This window comes from Hemiscyllium ocellatum, unplaced genomic scaffold (assembly GCF_020745735.1).
Source record: "Hemiscyllium ocellatum isolate sHemOce1 unplaced genomic scaffold, sHemOce1.pat.X.cur. scaffold_2937_pat_ctg1, whole genome shotgun sequence".
In the NCBI taxonomy this organism is placed as follows: Eukaryota; Metazoa; Chordata; class Chondrichthyes; order Orectolobiformes; family Hemiscylliidae; genus Hemiscyllium; species Hemiscyllium ocellatum.
In genome coordinates this window covers 13,062-41,054 of record NW_026868254.1, presented here as the reverse complement: position 1 = coordinate 41,054, position 27,993 = coordinate 13,062, and the positions used below count along the sequence as shown (strand labels likewise).

General features: G+C 45.7%; 1 long non-coding RNA gene across 1 annotated transcript; it reads right to left on the bottom strand.

The window, feature by feature from the left end:
* Positions 1–4,223: 4,223 nt before the first annotated feature.
* LOC132812708 (uncharacterized) lies at positions 4,224–27,993 on the bottom strand. Its single transcript, XR_009643768.1, has 3 exons — positions 27,885–27,993; positions 17,907–18,041; positions 4,224–4,289 (listed from the first exon to the last, which is right to left on the bottom strand). It is a non-coding gene; the product is annotated as an uncharacterized LOC132812708 (long non-coding RNA).

Sequence of the window (27,993 nt, the reverse complement as noted above, 5' to 3'; positions counted from 1 at the left end):
ATTTTTCTCATGTTCCTTGTCCAGCATTATTCCTACATCATGCCCTCAGGTTCTGAATTAAAGCCAATGAACTCCTCCCTGTGCTGTTTACTGTGAGTGATCTTACTGGCTGCAGGATTTACTGAAGGCTCCAGATCTCACTCTCCATCTCTCTCTGGCTGACCAACCGTCTTCAATGTGGTGATGGACGAGACAGGAATTGGGAATTGTGCTGAGTCAGGGACATCAGGAATACCTACAGGAGACAGAGAAATAGACAGAATGGGAAATTAGACTAATGCAATGAAGTCCCACAATGAACATAGAGAATGGCACTGAGTCCCACAGAGATATGGAAATTCCCAGTCTCCATCCATGGCCTGTGCAGTTGCTTCCCTCTGGAGTGGGGAATGCTGTTGGCTCAGGATCTGGAGTAACTGCAAGAGTGAGAGGCACTGACAGAGGCAGCAATTAGACCCACACAGTGAGGGATATCACATGGAGAGAGACTGAGTGATATCAGCAGTGTGCTGGAAGGTGTCAGGATCACACAATGGTATCATTAGAAGTGGTTCTGACCAGTGAGCACTCAGGGAGGACTGAGCTATTTCATTGGGATAGGCTCCTCTGGTACCAGGATTATGCAGTGTGCTATAAACGGACACAGATGAGGAGGGGGACAGGTCTCAGGTGAATGGAAATTCCCAAGACCAAAGAGAAAGGTTGAAATATTGGAACACCATGGAGATGTGGATGAAGACCAACAGAAAGAAACAGTAAGGGACTGAGTTTAATTAAAATACGACATTATCAAATAGATTTGTGACAGGAAATTATTGGTTAAAATAAAGTAAATGCCATTTCCGCCCCTTACAATTCCTCATACACCACAAGTGACATCACTTTCGTCCCTCACATCATCGCTGATGTCACACACTCAGTGACTGCCGCTCCCCCCACTGCCGTGTTTGCCAACACTTCCGTCCCCACCAACACCACTAACATGCATTCTGCTGACACCACTCCCAGGTCCCACCATCACCATCCCCGCCCGCAGAACCCTGAGGGGAACACCACACCTGTCCATGACTCCATCCCCATTCCCCCTAACACCACACCCACACCAGTTACAGGCACCGTCGCCGCCCCCAGCACCACACCTACGCCTGGTCCCAGCTCCCACTCCTGCCGAGTTTTCACCATTCCCCCTGACCTCCCCCCTCACTGAGGACGAATGATCAGTCCTCAGCAAAGGCCTCATCTTTATCCCTCTCCGTCCACACATCAATTAATTTAATACACACCGTGACGTCGAACGCTCCTTCCACCGCCTCCGCCTCAAAGCTTACTTTTACAATGAACACTTCCACCTATTTTCTGAGAACCCCTTTTCCGGCCTCCAATACACTCCATCCACCTGGACACCCCGCGCTGGCCTATCACCTGCCTTCGATCTCTTCATTTCCAACGTCCACCGACACATTAACTGCCTCAACCTATCTACCCCTCTCCCACTCCATCCTCTCACCCTCACAACGCCCAGCCCTCCACTTCCTCTGCTCCAATCCCGACCTCACCATCAAACCAGCAGATAAAGGGGGTGCAGAGGTAGTCTGGTGCACTGACCTCTACACCGCTGAAGCCATGATGCCAACTCAAAGACACCTCCTCCTACCACCCCCTTCACCATGACCCACCTCCCATCACCAAACGGTCATCTCCCAGAGCATACAGAACGTCATCACCTCAGGAGGAGATCTCCCACCCACAGCTTCCAACCTCATTGTCCAGAATCACCCACTGCCCGGTTCTACCTCCTTCCCAAGATCCACAAGCCTGACCACCCTGGCCGACCCATTGTCTCAGCATGCTCCTGCGCCACCGAACTCATGTCTGCCTACCTCGACATTGTCCTATCCCCCAGTCCAGGAACTACCCACATTCGTTCGAGAAACCACCCACACCCTCCACTCCTCCAACACTTCCGTTTCCCTGGCCCCCAACGCCTCATCTTCACAATGGATATCCAATCCCTCTACACCTCCATCCACCATGACCAGGACCTCTAAAGCCCTCCGTTTCTTCCTCTCCCGACGTCCACAACAGTACCCTTCCACCGACACTCTCATTCGGTTGGCTGAACTTGTCCTCACCCTTAACAATGTTTCCTTCAAATCCTCCCACTTCCTCCAGACCAAAGGGGTAGCAATGGGCACCCGCATGGGCCCCAGCTATGCCTGTCTCTTTGTTGGCTACGTAGAACAGTCCATCTTCCGTCGTTACAATGGCACCACTCCCAACGTCTTCCTCTGCAACATTGATGACTGCATTGGCACCACCTCGTGCTCCCTCAAGGAAGTTGAGCAATTCATCAACTTCACCAACACATTCCATCCTGAACTTAAATTTGCCTGGATCATCTCTGATACCTCCCTCCCTTTCCTGGACCTCTCCATCCCCATTAATGACAACTGACTTGACACTGACATTTTTTTACAAACCTTCCGACTCCCAAAGCTACCTAGATTACATAACTTCCTACCCTACCGTTTGCAAAATTCCCAACCCCTATTCCCAATTCCTCTGCCTCCGCCGTACCTGCTCCCAGGTGGGCCAGTTCCACCACAGAACACACCAAATAGCCTCCTTCTTTAGAGATCGGATTTTCCCTTCCCACCTGGTAAAAGATGCCCTCCAACGCATCTCGTCCACATCCCACACCTCCGCCTTCAAATCCCACCCCTCCAACCGTAACAAGGACAGAATGCCCCTAGTTCTCACCTTCCACCCTACCAACCTTCCCATAAACCAAATCATCCGCCGCCATTTCCACCACCTCCAAACTGACCCCACCACCAGTGATATATTTCCCTCCCCACCCCTCTCCACTTTCCACAAAGACCATCCCTGCGTGACTACCTGGTCAGTTCCACGCCGCCCAAAAACCCACTCTCCCTTCCTGGCACCTTCTCCTGCCACCGCAGGTATTGCAAAACCTGCGCCCACACCTCTCCCCTCACCTCCATCCAAGGCCCCAAAGGAGCCTTCCACATCCAACGTTTTACCTGCACATCCACCAATATCATTTATTGTATCCGCTGCTCCCGATGCGGTCTCCTCTACATTGGGGAGACTGGACACCTCCTAGAAGAGCACTTTAGGGAACATCTCTGGTACACCCGTTCCAATCAACCCCACCGGCCTGTGACCCAACATTTCTACTACCCCTCCTACTCTGCCGAGGACATGCAGGTTCTGGGCTTCCTCCATCGCTGCTTCCTCACCACCCGACGCCTGGAGGAAGAACGCCTCACCTTCCGCCTCGGAACACTTCAACCCCGGGGCATAATTGTGGACTTCACCAGTTTCCTCATTTTCCCTTCCCCCATCTCACCCCACCTCCAGCCTTCCAGCTCAGCACCGCCCTCATGACCTGTCCTAATGGCCTATCTCCCTTCCCACCTTATCCACTCCATCCTCATCTCTGACCTCTCACCCCCATCCCCACCCCCATTCACCCATTGTACTCATTGCTAACTTCCCCCATCCTCCACTCTGACCTAGCACCTTCTTCCCCACCCCATTCACCTATTGTACTCTATGCTACTTTCTTCCCATTCCCACCCTCGCTCATTTATCTCTCCACTCTGCAAGCTCCCCGCCTCTGTTCCTGAGGAAGGGCTTTCGCCCGAAACATCGATTTTCCTGTTCCTCGGATGCTGCCTGACCTGCCGTACTTTTCCAGCACCACTCTAATCTAGACGCTGGTTTCCAGCATCTGCAGTCCTTGTTTTTACCTTATTGAAGGAGGAGATTACCGAGATAAGGCATATTGTAGACACTGAACAAAGTTACAGGGGTTGGGATGGTCATCTGGAATGCAGTACATTTCAAATATGTGTAGGGACTATCGGGAAGGGAGGAGGTTACAGCCATAGGATCTGTTACAGGAATTAAAAATTATTGAAGACACTGGACTACAAGACATGCCATAGATACAGTATTGCAGAGTAGTGAGCTTTAATATAACAGAAGTTGCATTGGGGCGGTGATTGAGTCCGAGGTGTGTGTGTACTGTGCTCGCCTCCAGCACTGTATCTATGTCATGTTGTGTTAACAGATGTTTGGAGCCCTCTCATTGCTCTTTGCTCTGTGCATTGTGGGGGGCCTTACCTCACTACAGGATTTATTGAAGGCTCCAGATCTCCTTTCCCTTTGTCTCCCTCTGGCAGACCAACTGCTTTCAATGTGGTGATGGATAATCCACCCCGCAGCTGGGAAGGCTATTGAGTCAGGACTTTCCTGAGTACCTACAGGAGACAGAGAAATAGACAGAATGGGAAATTAAACAGATGCAGTGATGGTTACACATGGAGAATGGCACTGAGTCCCACAGAGATCTGTAAAATGGAGCGATATTAAGTAATAGTCCCAGATTGCTGGAAGATGTCAGGATCACACAGTCATGTTGGAAGAATGGGTTTAGCTTCATGATGCCCTTGTATCAGTGCTCAGGGATGAGCAGATGAAGTGATGCCCTAGTGCTATTATTGTGAGAGAATGTATCCAAAACCTCAGCTAATGTTCAGGGGAGACAGGTTTGAATCCCGCCATCTGAAAAGGAGACATTTGAAATCAATAATTTTAAAAACAATTATTAACAATCCACTAATAAGTATGAAACCATTCCTGAAGTACAACAAATCCAAACACTTGTCCTTTAGATACGAACATCTGCCCATCCTGTCCTGGTCTGCATGATAATACCCACAGCAAAGTGTTTGCCTCTCAATTACCCTCTGAAATGGCCGAGCAAGTTACTCAGTTCAGGGGATTCTAGGATTGAGCAAGAAAGGCTGGTCAGTAAGAGACACCCACATCCCCTACCTGATTTTAAAATGAAAGCTACCAGGATGGGCCCCCTGGAACTGTGCTGGGACCTGTGTCCTGGCCAATCATGTTGGTAGGTTATTGGATAGGGCATTAAACTGGCAGAGAGGATGCAGGTGAAAGGAGGTTTCCAAATCCAAAGGGAAAAGGTGAAGCAATGGAACAGCATGGGAATGTGGCTGAAGACAAACAGAAAGGAACAGGATGGGGCAGAGTTAAACTAAAATTGTACATCAGCAAATAGATTTGTGACAGAAAATTGTGGAAGAGAGGATATTATGTTTTTTTTTTGAATGGACAATGTTGCTGCAATAAGGTGAATGGATTTGTGACACAGATATAAAAGTGATTTAGACACCAGGGAGACATGGATACAGGGTGAACAAAAATATTCAGTGGTTCGTAATCCTGTGCAAACTCAGGCAAAATGGGCAACGCTAACAATAATGGATAACAAAGGCATTACAGAGAAAGCATTTGGCCGCAGATCATGAAGTAGAGTCAGTCTGAATGTAAACTCTGTCTACTACTTGCCAAGGACACAAGCAGCAGTTTTAGCCACCGAACAGCATTCCATTGCTCATCACTGCATTAAACAGGAACTCATTGGAATTTTTTAACAAAGGTATTGTGATAATTTTGGAAAACTTCAATATTTGTATAATCTGGGACAATCACACGGACGACATTGATATTGGAAGTGCAGTTCGGTTAATTTTTTTTCAGTGTTTCTTTGAAAAACACATTGTGCAACTGTTAAGGGACATAACTATCGCAGAGCGACCGTGTAATGAAACTTAGTGAATGAGTAATGTCACCTGCAGAGATCCTTCGGGAAATTGTGATGAAGTACAGTTTAAGGAAATATAAAGTTTTAAAGTGAATCACAGAAAGAACAAGCTACAACTAGAGTTTGAGAGGAGAACTGACCAAGGTAAACAGGCTAAACAGACTGAAATATGTGTCTGAAAATGAACAGTGGAAAACATTTGTAGGAACAATGCAAAGTACTCAACAAAAGAACGTTCGATTGAAAAAGTAAAATCCTCAGCAAGAAACTCCCACTGATCCCTCACTCAGGACAAAAGGGATCATACTAGATTATGAGGCTGAGAAGATCACCATAAAGTCCTGAAGTGAGAGTGTGTTTTAGGAGTAAATGTTCATGGATTGCAATGGGTCTGCTCACAGGAGCAGGGCTGTGGGAAGGGGAACCTTGGTCAGGGTTCATTGACACAATAGGAACAGGGAGAGGTGAAGGTGCTGGAGGTGGTGAGAGTGTTACAGAGAGTGGTCTGGGTGTTACAAAGCCAGTCTGAATTGCTGCAGCTGGAGGGGTTTGCAGAGGTAGGGAGGGACATAGGTATTTTTATATATTCATTCATGGGGTGTGGGTGTCACTGCCTGGAACAACGTTCTTTGTCCCCACTGCTAATTACCCAGAGGGTAGCTCAGAGTCAGCCATATTGCTGTGGGTGTGGAGTCAGGTTAGAATGTCAGATGTCCTTCACTAGAGGAGGTCAGTGAACTAGATGAGTTCTTCCTACTGATCAACAATGTTTTTTACTGTGGCCCCACCAATGTCTTTTACAGCCACAACATGACATCCCAACTCTTACGCTTAATGCTCTCCCGAATGAAGATAACCACACCAAACGCCTGCTTCACCAGCCTGTCTACCTGTGACACCACTTTCAAAGAACTGTGTACCTGGGTCACTGGATCTCTGACTGAAAACACCACCCAGGGCCCGAACAATAACTGTACAAGTCCCACCCTGGTTTGTTTCACCAAAATGGAACACTTCACATTTATCTAATTAAACTCCATCTGCTATTTTTCAGCCCACTATCCCAGCAGAACTGTTCATCCTGTTGTATCATAGATAACCTTCTTCACTGTCCACTTTACCACCAATGTCAGTGTCACCCAAGAAGCTTACTTACCAGGAAACCAATATTCCCATCCAAACCATTTATCCAAATGACAAACAACAGTGGACCCATTACACCACTGGTCACATGTCTCCAGTCAGAAACACAACATGTCTCCCATCACCCTCTGTCTCCTACCATCAAGCCAATTTTGTATCCAGTTCACTAGCTCCTCCTGAATGCCATATCCTTTTACACTGCTTTGAGTTTATCACCCAGTATACCAGACAGAACACAGAACGCAGAACAGTACAGCCCAAGACCCTTCGGCCATGATTTCATGCCAACCTTTTATCCAACTGTAAGAACAAAGTAAACTACATACCCTTCATTTCACTATTATCCACATGTTATCCAAGAGTCTATTAAATGTCCCGAATGTGTCTAATTTTACTACCACCACTGGCAGTGCATTCCAACCACCTACCATTCTCTACCCGCTTATCCATCCTCCATTCACCTTAAAATTATACCGCCTTGTAATAACCATTTATTCCATAGGAGGAAATGTCTCTGACTATTCACTCTCTCTCTGTGCCTCTTATCAACTTGTTCACCTCCACAAAGTCAGCCCGCTCCCTTCTTCACTCCAATGAAAAAAGCCTTAGCTCCCTTAACCTTTCTTTGTAAGAACTGCCCTCCAGTCCAGGCAGCATCCTGGTAAATCTCGGGTGTACGCTCGCTAAAACTTGCACATCCTTCCTGTAAACAGGGGACCAGAACTGAACACAATATTCCAAGTGTGGTCTCACCAGGATGCTATAAAGATGCAGTAACACCTCACGGCTCTTACAATCAATCCCCTTCTTAGGGAAGCCAACACAACATATGCCTTTTTAACAACCCTACCAACGTGCGTGGCTATTTTGAGGGATCAATGGACATGGACCCCATGGTCTCTCTGTACTTCCACACTGCCAAGCATTCTGCCTTTCACCCTGTATCCTGCATTCAAATTCCACCTTCCAGAATGAATCACTTCACATTTTTCCAGATTGGACTCCATCTGCCACTCCCAGCCCAGCTCTGCGTCCTGTCAATGTCCCACTGCAACCTACAACAGCCCTCCACATTCCCCATCACTCCATCAACCGTCATGCGATTGGCAAACGTACTAACCCACAATCCGAGTCATTGACAAAAATCACAAAGAACAGAGTGCCAGAGCCGATTGTTACAGAACCCCACTGGTCACTGAGCTCCAGGCTCAATACTGTCCATCTGCTGCCACCCTCTGTCTTCTCTGGGCCATCCAATCCTGTATCCAGACAGACAGATTTCCCTGTATCCCAATCAACCTTCTTTTCTGAATGAGCCATCATCGTATTCTGTCATATCCTCAAAGAATTCAATAAGGTTTGTGAGGCATGACCTGTCCCTCACAAACCCATGCTGACTGTCTCTAATTAGACCATAGAACATAGAACAGTACAGCACAGAACAGGCCCTTCAGCCCACCATGTTGTGCCGACCACTGATCCTCATGTATGCACCCTCACATTTCTGTGACCATATGCATATCCAGGAGTCTCTTAAATGTCCCCAATGACCTTGCTTCCACAACTGCTGCTGGCAACGCATTCCATGCTCTCACAACTCTGTGTAAATAACCCGCCTCTGACATCCCCTCTATACTTTCCTCCAACAGCTTAAAACTATGACCCCTCATGTTAGTCATTTCTGCCCTGGGAAATAGTCTCTGACTATCGACTCTATCTATGTCTCTCATTATCTTGTATACCTCAATTAGGTCCCCTCTCCTCCTCCTTTCGTCCAATGAAAAAAGTCTGCTCTCAGTCAACCTCTCCTCATAAGATAAACCCTCCAGTCCAGGCAGCATTCTGGTAAACCTCCTCTGAACCCTCTCCAAAGCATCCACATCTTTCCTATAATAGGGTGACCAGAATTGGATGCAGTATTCTAAGTGCGGTCTAACCAAAGTTTCATAGAGCTACAACAAGATCTCACGACTCTTAAACTCAATCTCTCTGTTAATGAAAGCCAAAACACCATATGCTTTCTTAACAACCCTGTCCACTTGGGTGGCCATTTTAAGGGATCTATGTACCTGCACCCCAAGATCCCTCTGTTCCTCCACACTGCCAAAAATCCTATCCTTAATCCTGTATTCAGCTTTCAAATTCGACCTTCCAAAATGCATCACCTCGCATTTATCCAGGTTGAACTCCATCTGCCACCTTTCAGCCCATCTCTGTATCTTGTCAATGTCCCGCTGCAGCCTACAACAGCCCTCTATACTTTCAACGACACCTCCAATCTTTGTGTTATCTGAAAACTTGCTGACCCATCCTTCAATGCCCTCATCCAAGTCATTAATAAAAATTACAAACAGTTGGAATGCTACGAGTGATTGCGGAGTTTACAGGGATAAGGTTGTTGGTAGGACAGGGCTCGATTACACAGACAGGGACTGTTTTTGGCAGCTGAGTAGGTTGCAGGGATAAAGAGTTTTGTAACATCTGGCGGAACAAACTGAGATATGGAGGGTCATCGTGACTGAAGATGTTTAAAGATCTAGGAAGGCTTAGGCTCTGGGGGTTATTTAGACATGGAGGCTGTGGAATCTGGGTTCGTTTTTGAGAGATTGGGGTGGCAAGTTTGGTTGGAGACAGTTTCACAGATAAGGGAGCATAGCACAAACAGGAGGAAGTTCCTGCGGTAGGGAGGGTTCGAGTGGAGAGTGATGTCTACACAGATAGGGATGTAAGAGCTGGAGAAGGTTATGGAGATGCGTAACTGGATGGAGATACAGGAGGAGCTTACATTGACACGGTGGGTGATAGTGACGGGAGAATGTTACATAGTTAATGGTTCTTGTAGGAACAGGACCGGGTGAAACACAGGCATTGGAGTGGGATCTACAGATCGGGAGTGTAGCAGGGACCTGACAGGATAACACAGATAGGGATGCTGGTAGGGACTCCACAGACTGATGGCGTTTTAGGGACTGGAAGAGGTTATGTGCACAGGGAGGGCTGTAAGACTGCAGGAGCTCATAGGGAGTTGAAGATTTGGAGCAGTTCACAGAGGGAGAGTTCTCCAACAGGAGTAGGTTACAGATAGTGAGGGTTGTGTAGACTGAGAAAGTTAAAGAGAGGGGGAGTTTTCAGGTCCAGAAGAGATTACACTGACAGGGACAGTTGAAGATACTGAACAAAAAAGAACATGGAGAAGATTACACAGATAGGGAGGGATGTTGGGACTGAAGGTGAATACACACACGGAGGGTTGTATTAGGCGGAGCTTAGAGGGATAGGGACTGGTGTCGGGATTTACACAGATAAGGAACGTGGTGTTTTTGGAGAAGGTTACACTGATGCAGACAGTGTTTGGGAGTGTTTAATGGACTACAGAAGAGCTCAGAGAGAATGTATTATGGGGAGTGGAGGAGATTACAGACACAGAGATGGCTGTCGGTTTGAAAAGAGTTTCTACAGATCCTCAGTGCTGTAAGGCTGGAGGGAGGTTACAATAATAAGGGTTACCTACACTTAATGACTTCTTTGATATGGAGAAAGTCTCAGAATGGGATTGTCAAAAGGAAATATAGACAGTTCAGATGAGTTTACAGAGATATAAATGTTTTTGGGGGTTTCAGGATGAAACAGTGATTGGGAGTGATGTAACGAATGGCAATAATTTTAGGGATTATTCTAAAGGCAGGAAGTGGTGACAGCCATATCGATTGTGGTAAGGACTGGAGAATCTTACATCGCCAAGGAGTGTTTTAGAGACTGTTGGAGACTCCACATATAAGGAGAGTATTGGGGATGGTTGACAGGACTGGGCAATAACCTGAATAGAATCTCCACAGTGTGGAAAAAGGCCATTTGGCCCAACAAATCCACATCAACCCTCTAAAGAGCATTCTAACCAGACCCATCCCTCTCCCTGTCCATTAAACACTGCCTTTCTCGTGGTGAACTCACCTAAACCACACTTGCCTGAATACTACAGTGAATTTCTGATGGCCAATCCACGTATCGTGCAAATGTTGGGCTATGGAAGGAAACCGGAGCACCCGGAAGAAACCCACACAGTCAGAGGGGAGTACATGCAAAGACCACACAGACAGTCGGCCAAGGCTGGAATTGAAGCCAGGTTCCAGGCACAGTGAGGCTGATTATACAGAGCACTGCAGAGATTGGACTAGGTCACAAGTTCACAAGGGTCTCTTGGAACAGGAGAAGGTTACATAGATGGTGTCCATGAGAGGGACTAGAGGGAGTTAACACAATAGGGAAGGTTGTGGATTCTCTCTACAATTAGAGGTAGGGACAGTTGGGGAAACTGGATGAAGTTAGGCATACTCAGAGTTGTACACACTGGGTGAGGTTACTGAGTTAGCAAGGATTCTATGGACTGACTAAGGTTATGGACAGATGCAGTTGTGGGAACGTGAATTGTTGCAACAATTGAGAGGATATTTCAGGCACATTGATGCTTTTAGTGGCTGCAGGATGTTCGAGAGCTAAGAAGGCTCGTCCTGACTGGAGGTGATCAGAGGTAAGAAACATTGTACTGATGGGAGTTAGTCACAGAGAAGAGAGAGAGAGGGCAAGGTTACAGATCTCAGGAGCTTTCAGGTGGCTTCACAATGTTACACAAAGGGAGGGTTAGCAGGAAACGCTGTAGGAACTGGAGGACTCTGTACAGACAGTGGGGTGAAATGGATGGTGGAAGGTTAGAGGTAATGAAGGTGCTGCAGGACAGGATGGAGGAGTGCTGCTGGGACTGGAGAAGGTTACAGTGACATCATGTGCTGGAGAGGCTGGAGGAAGGTACACAGGTGGGCAGGTCAGTAAGGGCTGGATGTTACAGACAGAGTGGGCTGTAGGTGCTGGACAAGATGACAAACGTAAGGATTTTTATAGTGTTTTGGTGATGGGGGTCATAACAGTTGGTTTCAAAGGCATTTTGGTAAAATATAAGGACAAGGCAGAGGTGAAGACGCCAAATTTGTGGAAGCCCCCTAATTGTTAGAATATCACTGTCACTGGGCATTATCATTATCACGAGACAGGATCTGGCAAACACAGACCGGGAGGAACTATTTGCAGTTGGGTTCATATTCAGAAAGAGGAAGTGCGTCAAAGTGATACAGGGAGAATTCAAGGCCAGTGTGTTCTGCGAAGAGTGATTGACAAAGGCAGTAACTCCAGTGAATACTGGTCAAGCGGTATCCTGAGCTTGATAAAGGAAATACAATGCGATGAAAACAGGCAAAGACCGACCAACGTATAGAGAGTGCAAGGGGATCCTTAAAATGATGGGCAAATAATGGGCATGAAATATCCTTTTCAGATACTGTTAAGGAGAGGCCACAATGTGTTTAATGAGTACAGTTAGAGGAAGACGATTCCCAGGTAAACAGCGAGGCTTGTTAGAAACCAAAGGGACAATCCGTGCATGGAGCCAGAGGAAGTAGGTAAGGTCTTCAATGAAAGCTTCCCATCTGTATTGACACAGGAGAAAGGCATTGTAGTCGGGGATTTCAGTGGGGATGGTGAGGTTTTAGAACATGATAAGATGAATAAGGAGGAGGTATTAAATGTTTTCACAGGCATAAAGGTGGAGAAATCCCCAGTGCCTCATGAAATGTATCCCAAGTTGCTATGGGAAGGAAGGCTGGAGTTTGCTGGGGCCCTGGTGTATATTTTTAATACTTTGCTGGCCACAGGTAAAGTTCTGAAAGACTGGAGGATCGCTAATGCGGTTCCTTTGTTCAAGAAGGGCAGCAGAGATTGGCCAGATAATTACAGAGCAGATAGTCTGACAGCGGGGGTGGGGGGGGGGGGGGGGGCGGTTATTGGGAACAATTGTGAGGATGAATCGACACTTGCAAAGGCAAAGATCACCTCGGCAGCGTCATCACGGATGTGGTAGAGGACGATACTGTCTGAGGAATTCAGTTCAGTTTTTTTGAAATGGTGTCTAAAAATATTGATGAGGGCAGTGCAGATGATGTGGTTTACATGGACTTGAATAAGACGGTTGACAAAATCCCTCATGGAAGGCTGGTTCAAATGTAAAGAGCCACAAGGCAAGTTCGCAAATTAGATACAAAATTAGCGGATACACTTCTTCATGTTTGAAATTCTTTCACCAGTGGGTGTACCACAGGGATCTGTGCAGGAACCATTGCTGGTTATTATGTACACTAATAACTTGGATGTGAAAGCATAACTTGTGGGCGGCACGGTGGCAGAGCGGTTAGCACTGCTGCCTCACAGCACCTGAGACCCGGGTTCAATTCCCGACTCAGGGTGCTCCGGTTTCCTCCAACAGTCACAAAGATGTGCGGGTTAGGTGAATTGGCCATGCTAAATTGCCCGTAGTGTTAGGTAAAAGGGGTAAATGTCGGGGTATAGGTGGGTTGTGCTTCGGCGGGTCGGTGTGGCTGCAGTCTGATATCGATCAGATGATAAACTGAGCAGAGTAATGGCAGATGTAGTTTACTTCTGATCACTGTGAGGTAATGCACTGTGGGAAGTCTCATAAGTGAAGGATATACATCATGAATGGTAGGTCCACCTGGAGTACTGAGGAACAAGGGACCTTGGTGGACAAGTCTCTGGATGTGTGAAGTTGTCAGCACATGTTGACAGGGTGGGGAAGACATCTGAACTGGGAGCAGGAGGGGGATCCACATCCTGGTGGGGCGAATTGTAGGAGCTGCTTGAGAGGATATAAACCAGTCTGGTAGGGTGTTGCATCTTAAACAGTCCTAAGGCCAGAAAGAAGATTGAGGCTGATGCACAAGTTAATGAGAACAATTTCAGCAGACAAGGCAAGCAAGAATATAGCAGGAAATGGGGAGAAACTGATGATTAACCTGCATTTATTTCAATACAACGGGCCTGACAGCTACGGAAGATAAACTCAGGGCATGGATTGGAACATGGGACTGGGACATTACAGTTATTACAGAAACAAAGCCGAGGGAGGGGCAGGGCTGTCAGCACATTGGTTCAAGGTGGAGATGCTACAGGAAGCATCAAAGGGTAGGCAAGAGAGGATGTGTGGTGGTGGGTTTTGATTGCATAAATCATCACAGCAAGATTTAGAGAGGATATTCCTGTGGGATTGCCCACTGAAGTTATGTTAGTGCAACTGAGAAATAAGAATGGGTCATCACTTTGATACGATTGTCCTACTGACCCCGAATAGTCTGTGGCAGACTGAGGAACAAATATATCAGGAGATCTCAAATATCAATCAGAATAATAGGGCTGTTATGGTTGGGGTTTTTCAACTTTCCAAACCTAGACTGGGACTGCCAGTGTTCAGCATTTGCAAGGTAGCAATTTGGTAATTATGTTCAAGAAATTCCCAAACAATATGTAAATGGTCTGAAAAGAGAAAGGGGCAAAGCCTGACCTTCCCTTGGGAAACAAGGTCGGGAAAGGGACTGATGTGTGAGTGGGAATGCATTTTGCCAAAATGACCACAATTCTCTTAGCTTAAGAATAAAGATGGAAAAGAACAGGTCTGGTCCACAAGTTCAAGGTATGAAATGGGACCAGACCAATCTTGACAGTATTAGACAGGAACTTTCAAAAGGTGATCAGGGAGTCTATTTGCAGGGAAAGGGAAGTCTGGCAACTGAGAATATTTTAAAAGTGAGATAAATTGAGCGATCACCACCAGTATGTTCCTGTTTGTGTGCAGCTCAATGCTGACAGCCCTCGGAAACACTGGCTGTCTATTGGACAAGGAAAAAGGGCATATTTCAGGTATCGCCAGCTGGATCAAGGGAATGCATGAGGATCAAGGGGCTGTAGGGATACACTTTGGGTGGAAATCAGGAATGCAGAAAGGGTACATGAAATAGCCTCGGCAGGAAATGATAGGGAGAATGCAAAAGTGATTGTATAACTATATTGAGTAAAAGTGTAACTCGAAACAAAATAGTGTTCCTTAAGGATCAATGAGATCATTGATGTGTGGAACCGTAGGATATGGCTAGACTTTAAACACATTTTGTGACTCCAGAACTTACTGTTGACAAAGACTGGGGAACTCAGGGAACAAGAGTAATACGTTAGACCATATTTGGAGTTTGCTGCAATTCCAGTATCCCGCTATAGGAAGGAGGTTGGGAAGCTTGAAAGTGTTCAGAAAAGATTGACAAGATGTTGCCGGGGTTGTTGCTGAATAAGCTCGGGCTATTTTCACTGGAGCATCAGAGACTGAGGGGTGACCTGACAGAGGATTATCCATGAGGGATATGGATTGGGTAAGCATTCAAGGTCTTTTACCAGGGGTTGGGGAGTCCAAAACTAAAGGGCATATGTTTAAGGTTAAAGGGGGAAAGGTTTAAAAGGGACTGAAGGGTCAGCTTTTTTATGCACACGGTGATGTGTGTATGGAATGAGCTGAGGGAGAAAGTAACACATACTTAGACTATGACAACATTTAAGGGATGGATGGGTATGTGAATAATAAGGGTTTAGAGGTACATGGGCCAAATGCTGATAAATGGGATGGACTTATTTAGATCTTCTGGTCAGCATGGATGAGTTGGATCGAAGGGTCTGTTTCCCTTGTACATCTCTATGGCTTGAAAAGAGGGCATGTTATAGAAGAGGCGGTGCTGGACGTTTTAAAACACAAAGGTATGGAAAGCCCCAGGACCTGATTACATGTATCACAGGGCATTGTGGGATGTTAGGGAAGGAACTGTGGAGCCGCTAACAAAGGTATTTGTACCAATGACAGCCATGTGTGATGGGCTGGAAGGCTGGAGGGTGACATAGTGGACAGTGAAGGAGGTTTGCTAAGATTACAAAGGGATCTTGATGATATGGGTGAATGAGCTGAAAAATTGCAGATGGACTTCAATCTGAATAAATGCAAGATAATGCACTTGGTAAAACAAACAAAGGTAGAGCCGATACAATTACTGTTCGGGCCTCAGTTAGTGTTTTAGAGCAGAGGGACCTCCGGGTTCAGGTACATAATTCTTGAAGTTTGCATCACAGGATGGATAAGACAGTGCTTGGCATGCCTGACTATTGCTCAGTCCATTGAATGGAGAATTTGGGACGTCATGTTGAGATTGCACAGACATTGGTGAGGCCTGTTCTGCAATACTCTGTCCAGTTCTGGTCGCCCAGTTATAGGGAGGATATTATTAAGCTGCAGGGGATTCAGAAGAGATTTACCAGGACGTTGCTGGGTATGGAAGGCTTGAGTTCTGCAAAATGGCTGGACAGGCTGAGTCTTTTTTCACTCGAGCCTGGAAGTTGAGACGTGATGTTATAAAAGTAAATTTTTAAAAATAAGGTATATAGATCGATTTAATGGTAGTTGTCTTTAACACAGGATGGGGGACTCCCAAGAGGAGGGACCACGTCTTAAAGTTTAGAAGAGAGCAATGTTCAAAAAAAGACATGGGGGCAAATTGTTCCACAGACGGTGTTTTGATTGTGGAATGAACTTGCTGAAGAAGGGTGGATGTGGGTACAATGACAACGTTTAAAAGACAGAGATACTAAACAAGTATTTAGCATCAGTTTTTACTGTGGAAAAGGATATGGAAGATATAGAATGTCGGGAAATAGATAGTGACACCTTGCAAAATATCCATATTACAGACGAGCAAGTGTTGATGGCTTGAAATGCATAAAGGTGGGTAAATTCCCAGGACCTGATCAGGTGTACCCTCGAACTCTGTGGGAAGCGAGAGAAGTGATTACTGAGCCTCTTGCTGAGATATTTGTATAATCAATAGTCACAGGTGAGGTGGCAGAAGACTGGAGGTTGGTTAATGCGGTGCCATTGTTTAAGAAGAGTGGTAAGGACAAGCCGGGAATTATAGACCAGTGAGCCTGACCTCGGTGGTGGGCAAGTTGCTGGAGGGAATCCTGAGGGACAGGATGTACATGTAGTTGGAAAGGCAAGGACTGAATCGGGATAGTCAACATGGCTTTGTGCGTGGGAGATCATGCCTTACAAACTTGACTGAGTTTTTTGAATAAATAACAATAAGGATTGATGAGGGCTGAGCGGTAGATGTGATCTATATGGACTTCAGTAAGGCGTTCGACAAGGTTCCCTATGGGAGACTGGTTAGCAAGGTTAGATCTCATGGAATACAGGGAGAAGTAGCTATTTAGATGCAGAACTGGCTCAAAGGTAGAAGACAGAGGGTAGTGGTGAGGGTTGCTTATCAGACTGGAGGACAGTGACTGGTGGAGTGTCACAAGGATTGGGCCTAAGAATGGTGAATAGCCAAGGGTAAGGGAGTCCAAAACTTGAGGGTACAAACTGGAGGTGAGAGAGCAAAGATTTGAAGAGGGAGCTGAGGGGCAACATTATCCACAGAGGATGGTGCACAGACAGAACCTTGTGCCAGGGGGCACATGGGAGAAACAAGAACAATGACAACATGGAAAAGACCTTTGGGCAGGAACATGGAGAGGGGAAGGTTTGAAGAGCTAAGGGCCAAACGCAGGCAAATGAGACTCATTCAGTATAGGAAACATGGGCAGCATTGACGAGTTGGACCACAGGTTCTGTTTCCGTGCTGTATCACTCTGTATCCAGGTAAAGAGGATTAGTGTACGGAAGTAAAGCATGTTGTGGACACTGAAGCAAGTTATAGTGAAAGGGATGGTAGTCTAAAATGCAGTACGTTTCAAATATGTGGAGGGTCTATCAGGAAGGGAGGAGTTACAGGGACAGGAACTGTTATAGGAGTTAAAAATGACTGAAGACACCGGTGCACAAGCCATGCCACACATAGAGTGTTGCAGAGTAGTGAGTCTTAGTACAGTGTTGGAGGGAGAACACAGAACAGAAAGATCCCAGGCAGCATTCACCACATCTCGTCGGAGGCCTGCTTTCCGCTCTGTTGCCCTGATGCTCACTAAGACAGCACCGGCCTGGACTGATAACTATGAACTCCCCATGCTGTCTCAGTGCAACGTAAGTTAATGTAGACGTGGTGATTCAGCCAGGGGTGTTTCTGTACTGTACTGTACTTACCCTCCAGCACTGTATCTATGTCATGTCATGTTAGATGATGTTTGGAGCCCTCCCATTGCTCCCTGCTGTGTACACTGTGAGTGAACTTACCTCACTGCAGGATTTATTGAAGGCTCCAGATCTCTCTGCCTTTTGTCTCTCTGGCTGACCAATCAACTTCAATGAGGTGTTGGACGAGACACCCAGCAATTGGGAAGTCTATGGAGTCAGCACTTTCCTGAGGACCTACAGGAGACAGAAAAATAGACAGAATGGGGAATTAGACTGATGCAGTGAGGTTTACACATGGAGAATGGAAATGAACCCCACAGAGATCTGGAAAATCCCACTCCATCCCTGGTCTGCGCTGTTGCATCTCTCTGGAGTGGAGAATTCTGTTTGCTCAGGATCTGGAGTAACTGCAAGAGCGGGAGGCTCTGACAGAGGCTGCAATTAGACCCACACAGTGAGGGATACCAAAGGGAGAGAGACTGAATGATATCACCAGAGTGCTGGAAGACCTCAGGATCACACAGTCATGTTGGAAGAATGGGTTTAGCTTCATGATGCCCTGGTATCAGTGCTCAGGGATGAGCAACCACTGAGCAGGCGAATTGATGACCGAGTGGTATTACTGCGAGAGAATTTATCCAAAACTTCAGCTAATGTTCAGGGGAAGTGGGTTTTAATCTCACCATAAATAATTTTAAAAATAGTAATTAACAATCCATAAATAAATATGAAACCATTGCAGATGTTCAAAAACCCCAAACCCTTGTCCTTTAGATAAGGACATCTGCTCATCCTCACGTGGTCTGCACGACATCCCCACAGCAAAGTGTTTGCCTCTCAATTACCCTCTGAAATGGCCGAGCAAGTTACTCAGCTCAAGGGCAGCTCGGGCTGGGCAAGAAAGGCTGGTCAGCTAGAGACACCCACATCCCATACCTGATTTAATAAATAATCCATGAGGATGGTCCCCCTGGAACTGCGCTGGGGCCAGGGTCCGGGCCAATCATATCGGTAAGTTTATGGATGGGGCTTTCAACTGACAGAGAGGATGCCAGTGAAAGGAGCTTTCCAAATCCAAAGGGAAAAGGTGAAGAATGGGAGCAGTATGGGAATGTGGCAGAAGACAAGCAGAAAGGAACAGGATGGGACAGAGCTTAACTAAAACTGTACATCAGGGAATCGGTTTGTGACAGGAAATTATGGGAAAGAGTAAATTATGTTTTTTGAATGTCTCTTCAATAAGGTAGATTGATTTGTGACACCGAGATAAAAGAGGTTTAGACACCAGAGAGATGTGGTTACAGGGTGAACAAAAGGTGGACAGAAATAGTCAATGGATCACAACCTTGCGGAAATTCAGGCAAAATGGGTAACGCAAACAATAATGGGTAAGAAAGGCATTACAGAGAAAGCATTTGGTCTCAGATCATGAAGTGGAGTCAGTCTGAATGTAAATTCTGGCTACTACTTGCCAAGGACACAAGCAGAAGAACAGTTTTAGCTACCGAACAGCATTCCATTGCTCATCACTGCGTTACACAGGAACTCACTGGAATTTTTTTAACAAACACATTGTGATAATTTTGGGAAACTTCAATATTCACATAATCTGGGACAGTCACACTGACAACAGGGATATTGGAAGAGGAGTTCAGAGAATTTTTTTCAGTGTTTCTTTGAATAACAAATTGTGCAATTGGTTAGGGATGTAACTATCTCAGTGCGACCGTTGTGTGATCAAACTTACTGAATGAGGAATGTCACCTGCAGAGATCCTCAGGGAAATTGTGATAAAATGCAGTTTAAATAAATATAAAGTTTTAAAGTGAATCACAGAAAGGACAAGGTACAACTAGAAACAAAAACAGCCAATTACTTGGGTTTGAGATGAGAACTGACCAAGGTAAACAGGCTAAACAGACTGAAATATGGGTCTGTAAATGAACAGTGGAAAATATTTGAAGGAACAGTGTAAATCACTCAACAAAATAAGATTCCATTGAAACAGACAAAACCTCAGCAAGGCCCCTCACTCAGGACAAAATGTATCATATTAGATTATGAGGCTTAGAAGATCACCAAAAATTACTTAAAATCGTGAAGGGAGATTGTGTTATAGGAATAAGTTTTAAAGGGATTGCAAAGGGTCTGCTAGCAGGAGGGCAGCAGTGGGAAGGGGAATCACTGTCAGGGTATAATGTCACAAAAGGAACAGGAGAAGTGAAGGTGCCAGAGGTGGTGAGAGTGTTACAGAGAGTGGTCAGGGTGTTACGAAGTCAGTCTGAATTGCTGCAGCTGGGGGGGTTTGCAGAGGTAGGGAGGGACATAGGTATTTTTATTTATTCATTCATGGGATGAGTGTGTCACTGCTAATTACCCAGAGGACAGGTCAGAGTCAGCCATATTGCAGGGGGTCTGGGGTCACATGTTAGCCAGACCAGGTTAAGATGTCAGATGTTATACACAAAAGATCAGTGAACCTGATGTGTTATTCCCACTGATCAACAATGCTTTTATAGTGGCCTGACCAATGTCTTGTACAGATACAACATGACGTCCCAACCCTTTCTCTTAATGCTCTGCCCAATGAGGTAACCATCCCAAACGCCTGCTTCACCAGCCTGCCTACCTGTGACACCACTTTCAAAGAATTGTGTACCTGCATCCCTTGGTCTCTGACGGACAACACTACCCAGGGCCCGAACATTAATTGTACAAGTCCCACCCTGGTTTGTTTCACCAAAATGGAACACTTCACATTTACCTAATTGAACTCCATCTGCTATTCTTCAGCCCACTCTCCCAGCAGTACTGTCCATCCTGCTGGATCATAGATAACCTTCTTCACTGTCCACTTTACCACCAATGTCAGTATCACCCAAAAAACTTACTTAACAGGAAACCAATGTTCCCATCCAAACCATTTAACCAAATGACAAACAACAGGGGACCCACTCCACCGCTGGTCACATGCCTCCAGTCAGAAAAACAGCATGTCTCCCATCACCCTCTGTCTCCTACCATCAAGACCATCATTTTGTCCAGTTCACTAGCTCCTCCTGAATGCCATATCATTTTACGCTGATCTGAGTTTATTACCCAGTTTACCATATGACACGTAGAACACAGAAAAGTACAGAACAAGACCCTTCGGCCATGATGACATGCCAATCTTTTATCTGACCGTAAGATAAAAAAAAACGTGGCAGATCGACTTTAATTCAGGTAAATGCAACGTGCTGCATTTTGGGAAAGGAAATCTTAATAGGACTGATACATGAAATGGTCAGGTCCTTGGGAGTGTTGCTTGGGGTACAGGTTCATAGCTCCTTGAAAATGGAGACCCAGGTAGATAGGATAGTGAAGAAGGCGTTTGGTATGCATTCCTTTATTGGTCAGAGTATTGAGTACAGAAGTTGGGAGGTTATGTTGCGACTGTACAGCACATTGTTTAGACCACTGTTGGAATACTGCGTGCAATTTTGGTCTCCTTACTATCGGAAAGATATTGGGAAACTTGAAAGGGTTCAGAAAAGATTTACAAGGATGATGCCAGGGTTGGCGGATTTGAGCTCTAGTGAGAGGCTGAACAGGCTGGGGTGATTTCCTTGGAGCGTCGGGAGGCTGAGGGGTGACCTTAAAGAGGTTTACAAAATTATGAGGTGCATGGATAGGGTAAATAGACAAAGTATTTTCCCTGGGTTTGGGGAGTCCAGAATTAGAGGGCATAGGTTTAGGGTGAGAGGGGAAAGATATAAAAGAGACCTAAGGGGCAACTTTTTCACGCAGAGGGTGGTACGTGTATGGAATGAGCTGTCAGATGAAGGGTGGAGGCTGATACAATTGTAACATTTAAGAGGCATTTGGTTGGGTATATGAATAGGAAGGCTTTGATGGGATAGGGACCGGGTGCTGGCAGGTGGGACAATATTGTGTTGGGATATCTGGTCGGCATGGACGGGTTGGACCGCCGGGTCTTTTTCCGTGCTGTACATCTCTATGACTCTACCTTCCATACCCTTCATTTTATTATCATCTATGTGCCTATCCAGAAGTATATTAAATGTCCCTAATGCATCTAATTTTACTGCCACCGCTGACAGTGCATTCCACTCAGCCACCACTCTGTACGTTACGAACCTACCTCTGAAATCTCCCCTTAACCATCCGCTAATCAGCCGAAAATTATAACCCCTTGTAATAGCTATTTATATGAGCGTAGAAAATATCTCTTATTATTCACTCTATGAATGCCTCTCATCACCTTGTTCACCTCTGCCAAATCACACCACACCCTTCTTCACTCCAATGAGAAAAGCCGTAGCTCCCTCAACCTTTCTTCATAAGACATGCCCTCCAGTACAGACAGCATCCTGGTAAATCTCCTCTTTACCCTCTCTCAAGTTTCCACATCCTTCCTGTAATGAATGGACCAGAACTGAACACAATATTACAAGTGGGGTCTAACCAGGGCTGTAGAGAGCTGCAGCATAACCTCACCGCTTTAAAACTCAATCCCCAAACTAATGAAATCCCACAAAATATATCCCTTCTTAACAAACTTATCAGCATGGGTGGCTACTTTGAGGGATCTATGGACTTGGACCCCAAGATCCCTCTGTTCCTCCACACTGCCAAAGATCCTGCCTTTCACCCTGTATTCTGCATTCAAATTCAATCTTCAAAATGAATGACTTCACACTTTTCCAGATTGACCTCCATCTGCCATTTCTCAGCCCAGCTCTGCATCCTGTCAATGTCCCGTTGCAATCTAGAACAGACCTCCACACTGTCAGCCACGCCACCAACCTTCGTGTCATTGGCAAGTCTACTAACCGACCCTTCCACTCACACATCCAACTTATTCATAAAATCACAAAGAGCACAAGAGCTGTAATCACACCCTACAGAAAACCACTGGTCACTGAGTTCCAGGATGAATTATTTCCAGCTATCATCACCCTCTGTCTTCTGTGGGCCAGTAATCCTGTATCCAGACAGACAGGTTTCCCTGTATCCCATGCCTCTGTATTTCCTGAATAAGCCATAAAGGTGTTTTGTCACATTCTTAAAAGATTCAATAAGACTTTTAAGGCATGACCTGGCCCTTATACAAACATGCTGACTATCTCTAATCAAACTATGGTTTCCCAAGGAAAAATAAATCCTCTCTCTCAGAATCCTCTCCAATAATCTGCACACCACAGACATAAGACTGACAGGTGTGCAATTCCCAGGATTATTCCTATTCCCTTTCGTGAACAAGGGAATAATATTATCCTGCCTCCAATCAACTGGTCCGACTCCAGTGGACAGTGAGGGTGCAAAGGTCATCACCAGGTGCGCAGCAATCCATTCCCTCCCTTCGTGCAGTTACTTTGGACGCATCCAGTCTGGTTCGGCGACTTATCTATCCTTATCTTTTACAAAATTCTCAGCACATCCTCCTCCTTAACATCCACCCATCAGCCTGTTTCACACTGTCCTCACAAACAACAAGACCCTTCTCAGCAGTGAACACTGAGGCATAGTATTCATTAAAAGACCTCCCCTACCTCCTGTGACTCCAGAGACAAGTTCCTTCCACTATCCCAGAGTGGCCTTATTCTCACTCTGACCATCCTCTTGTTCCTCACAGAAGTGGAGAATGCCTCACAGTTTTCCTTAAGCCTTCCCAAGAAAGCTTTTTCATGCTGCCTTCTAGTTGCCCTAAGTCCATTCCTTGGTTCCTTCCTGGTACCTTCAGGGAATCTCTACAGTATGGAAACAGGCCATTTGGCCCAACACCTCCATATTAACCCTCCAAACAGTATCCAACCCAGCCCCATTCCCCCACCCTGTTACTCTCCATTTGCCCTGACTAATGCACCAAACTACCCATCCCTGAACACTATGGGTAATTTAGCATGGCTGAGTCACCTAATCTGCACATCTTTGGATGGTGGGTGGAAACTGGAGCACCTGGAGGAAACCCACGCAGACATGGCTAGAATGTGCAAACTCCCCACAGACAGTCGCCTGAGGCTCTCATCGAAATGGAGCCTGTAGTGCTTTGACGTAGCAGAGCTAACCACTGAGACACCGCGCCACCCAATGTAACTCTCTGGAGTCCTGTCTGATCCTTGCTTCCTCAACCTCAAGTTAGCTTCTTTCTTCCGCTTGACTAGATGCTGAAGTCCACGTGGACAACGTTGACTGCTCTGCCTTCATCTATCTCTTGGCCACCTCCTCGAAGAGTCAATCCGGTTTGAGAAACGTGGTTTTCCACTCACAAAGCCATGATGACCATCTCAAATCAGCTTTTGCCTTTGTAAATGTAAGGAGCTCCTTTCTCTCAGAATCTCCTCCAACAACTTCCCCATCACTGGGCTCACAGGGCTGTAATTTCCTGGCTTTTCCCTGCAGCCCTTAAGTGATGGAACAGCATTAGCCGCCCTCCAGTCTTCCAACACCTCACTGTGTCTGTTGATAATATAAATATCTCTGTTAAGGACACTGCAATCTCTTCCCTAGCTTCCCACAATATTCTAGTATCGACCCAATGAGCTACTGAGGATTGATCTACCTTTATTTGTTTTAAGATTCCAGCACTTTCTCTTCTCTGGTGAGGATTCTTTCCAAGACATCGCTATTTATTTCTCCAAGTTCCCGAGCTTCCATGTCTTTCTCCACAGTAAATACTGACAAGGCTATTTTGTCTAATATCTCACCCATCTCCTCTGGTTCCACACAGGGGTGACCTTATTGATCTTTAAGGGACCCTATTCTCTACTAAGTTACTCTTTAGCCCTGACTGAAACTTGCACAAAGGCTTCTCATAATTCAAATACATGATATCCCCTCTCACACCCTTACAATTCTGCCATTTATATTCACACCAACAAATTAAATCCAACAGGCTCAGAAACAAATTCTCTTTTATCAAATGTGTTTCTAAGTGGCCAGTTATTGTATATTGACATATCCTTTCTAACAATGTCAGTATGGTCCCGACTTACTGACAGGGTAACTCTATTTGGTTTCAGACGGGCAGCAGAAAGGGTTGTGGGAGTTCTTGTGTATCAATCTGAAAAAGGTAGCTCACAGGGTCAGCAGGGAATAGAGAAGGCAAATCAAATGCTGGCATTTATTACAGAGGGAATGGAGTCTAAAAAAGGGAGGTTTTGCTAAAACGATGCAAGGTTCAATATTATGAACAGTGAGAGTGCCTGAAGGAAAGATATTGTCACATTGGAGGCAGGTCAGAGAAGGCTCACTCGGCTGATCCTGGGAATGGAGGGATTTTCCAATGAAAAGAGGTGGAGTAGGTTGAGGTTGAACCCATTGAAGTTTAGATAATGAGAGAGAAATGGAATGAACCATCCATTCTGAGGGGCTCTGATCGGGCGGATGCTGGGAAGTTAGAAAACTGAACAGCACAGCACAGCAACAGGCCCTTCGGCCCACCATGTCTATGCTGTCCATGATGCTATTCTAACTCATACAATCTGCCTGCACGTGGTCCATATCCCTCTATGCTCTTCCCGTTCATGTTTCTGTTGAAATCCCACTTCAAAACTTTACTCACATTTCTCTTTCTATGACCTCGCTTGGCAACTTCCACTCTCTGCAAAAAAAAACTTGCCTCACACATCTCGTTTAAATTTTCTCTTTCTCACCTTAAACCTCTACACTCTAGTATTTGAAACTTTCACATTGGAAAAGAGATGCTGACTATCTACATTATCTATCCCTGTCCTAATGTTATATCCCTGTACCTGGACACCTGTCAGCCTCTGATACCCTCACAAAGCAATTCAACTTTGTTAAATTTCCTCTTAACACCTAACACACACTTAAAAACCCTAACACAGGCAACGTGCTGATAAACCCCTTTTGCACCCTCTCCAAAGCCTCCCCATCCTCCCTATTGTGTGGAGATGAGAACTGCACACAGTTCTCCAAATGTGGCCAAACAAACGTTTTATACAATTACAGCATCAGATGCAAACCACTTTACCCAACGTTGTGACCGATGAAGGTCAGTGCTCCATTTGCTTTGTTTCCCATCTGAAACACTTCTGTTGCCATTTTCAGGGGTTACTGACTTGCACCAAGATCCTTCTGGATATCAATATCCCTCAGGATGAGAACTTTATTCCTGAATTTGACATCATCTCACACTTGTCCAGACTAAACCCAATTTGCCATTTCTGTCTATCTCTCCAACTGTTCTGTAACCTCCTGCAGATGTTACTGAATCAGGGAAACAAGGGTTTTGTGGAAAAGGCAGGAAAGTAGAGTTGAACAGTATCAGATCAGCCATGATCTGACTGAAGGGCACAGTATACTCAATGGGCCAAATGGCCTCATTCCCCTCCTACATCTCATGGTCTGAGCACAAACTCAATATGCCCTGCATAATATTATGGGTTTCTGCTCACAAAACTCCTTTATAATGGGATTATTGGATATTTATTCGTACACAGCACTTGATCTACAAATATGATATGATGTTATAGAAAACCATCTCACATACAATCCAGGATTCTATCCGTTACAGCACTGATACTCACTGCTGTATCAGTCGGCATGGAGATCACACCACTGTCACACACAGGTACTGTACTGTTCTTGCTACAAGTACATTCAGTGTCCTGACTGTAACCGTATTGACATTCCCATCACTGGTTGGTGCCTACAAAAGAATTCCTGCTAACGGTTGCTGCTGCTTGCTTATTCTCAGCTCCACTTTTGTTATTCAGATCCACATGACTGTCTCATTAATGCATTAACCTCATCCTTCCTTCACAACTTGTTGGCTTTTTGCTGAATCTGCCTATTGGGACTAGATTGGGTTGGGATATCTGCACAGCATGGATGGGTTGGACCGAAGGGCTGGTTTCCATGTTGTAGTACATCTCTCTGACTCCATGACTCTATCCCAACAACCCTTCAGTATTCACTCCCAGCGATGGTCATTCTGCAGCTAAATCTCCGGAATGACAGTTCCATCATATCTGTTCACTGTCATCCCATCTGCCTTATGGTGAATGCAGGGAGTCATTCCTCAGTAGTGGGGGGTTGAACAGATGGGTAGAGGTTACAGAGACAGGGAGGCTTACAGGGACTCAAGGATGTTAGAGTTAAACAGAGTTACATCTGGTCAAGAATGTCAGTGGGACAAAGGGGTTTGGGGATTGGAGGAATTTACAGAGATAGAGGGAGCTGGATTAGATTCTGGAGATAGGTATAGAGATGGAGAAAGGAAGAGGTAGGCAGACTGAGAGGCACAGACAGGGGGCTGTTTCATCTAGGAGAGTATTGTGTATACTAACAGAGATATGGAAGGTTGTCGTGACTGAAGACGTTTATAAATATAAGGTGGCTTCTAGGCTCTGGAGGCTACAGAGATGGGAAGGCAATGGAGAATGCCAGGTTACTGGGGTGGAGACAGTTACACAAATAGGGAGGGTTGTACAAACTGAAGGAGGTTCCTGTGGTCGCGAGGGGTATGGTGTCGGGAATGAGGGTGTAATTTAACAAGATAAAGATCAAAGAATTAGAGAAGGACAAGGAGATTACAATTTTTTCACAGCTAAGGAAGGGTTGTAGGAGCTGGAGAAGATTACATAGGTAGGGACCGTTGGAGAGGTTAAAGATAAATACATTGACATGGAGGGTGGTGTTGGTGGGAGGAGCTTACAGGGATAGACAGGACAGTCAGGGTTTACAGGGATGAAGGAATTGAGTATCTACTGCAGAAGTTTAGGAATTAGGATGTTAGGGATTGAAGAACCTGACAGAGACAGGGAGAATGGTGTGGAGATTCCAAACAGAGGAAGGATTATCTGGACTGGAGGATATTACAGAGATCACTAACACAGAATGGGCCAGGATTGATGCCTGCTATCCCCTGTGCTGTCGCATTGAGGACCAGTACAGCAGAGGTGAAAGCAGGACCCTCACAAGATGGTGGGAATGAAGCCTAGAATGTTGCTGTTCCTTGCCCAGCTCTGTATCTATGTCCTGTCTTCCAGGTCGGAATATAGAAGTCTACCACCTCCATCTTGTGCTGTTTACTGTGAGTGATCTTACCGGCTGCAGGATTTACTGAAGGCTCCAGATCTCCCTCTCCATCTCTCTCTCTCTGGCTGACCAACCAGCTTCAATGAGGTGATGGATGAGACAGGAGTTAGGAACATCC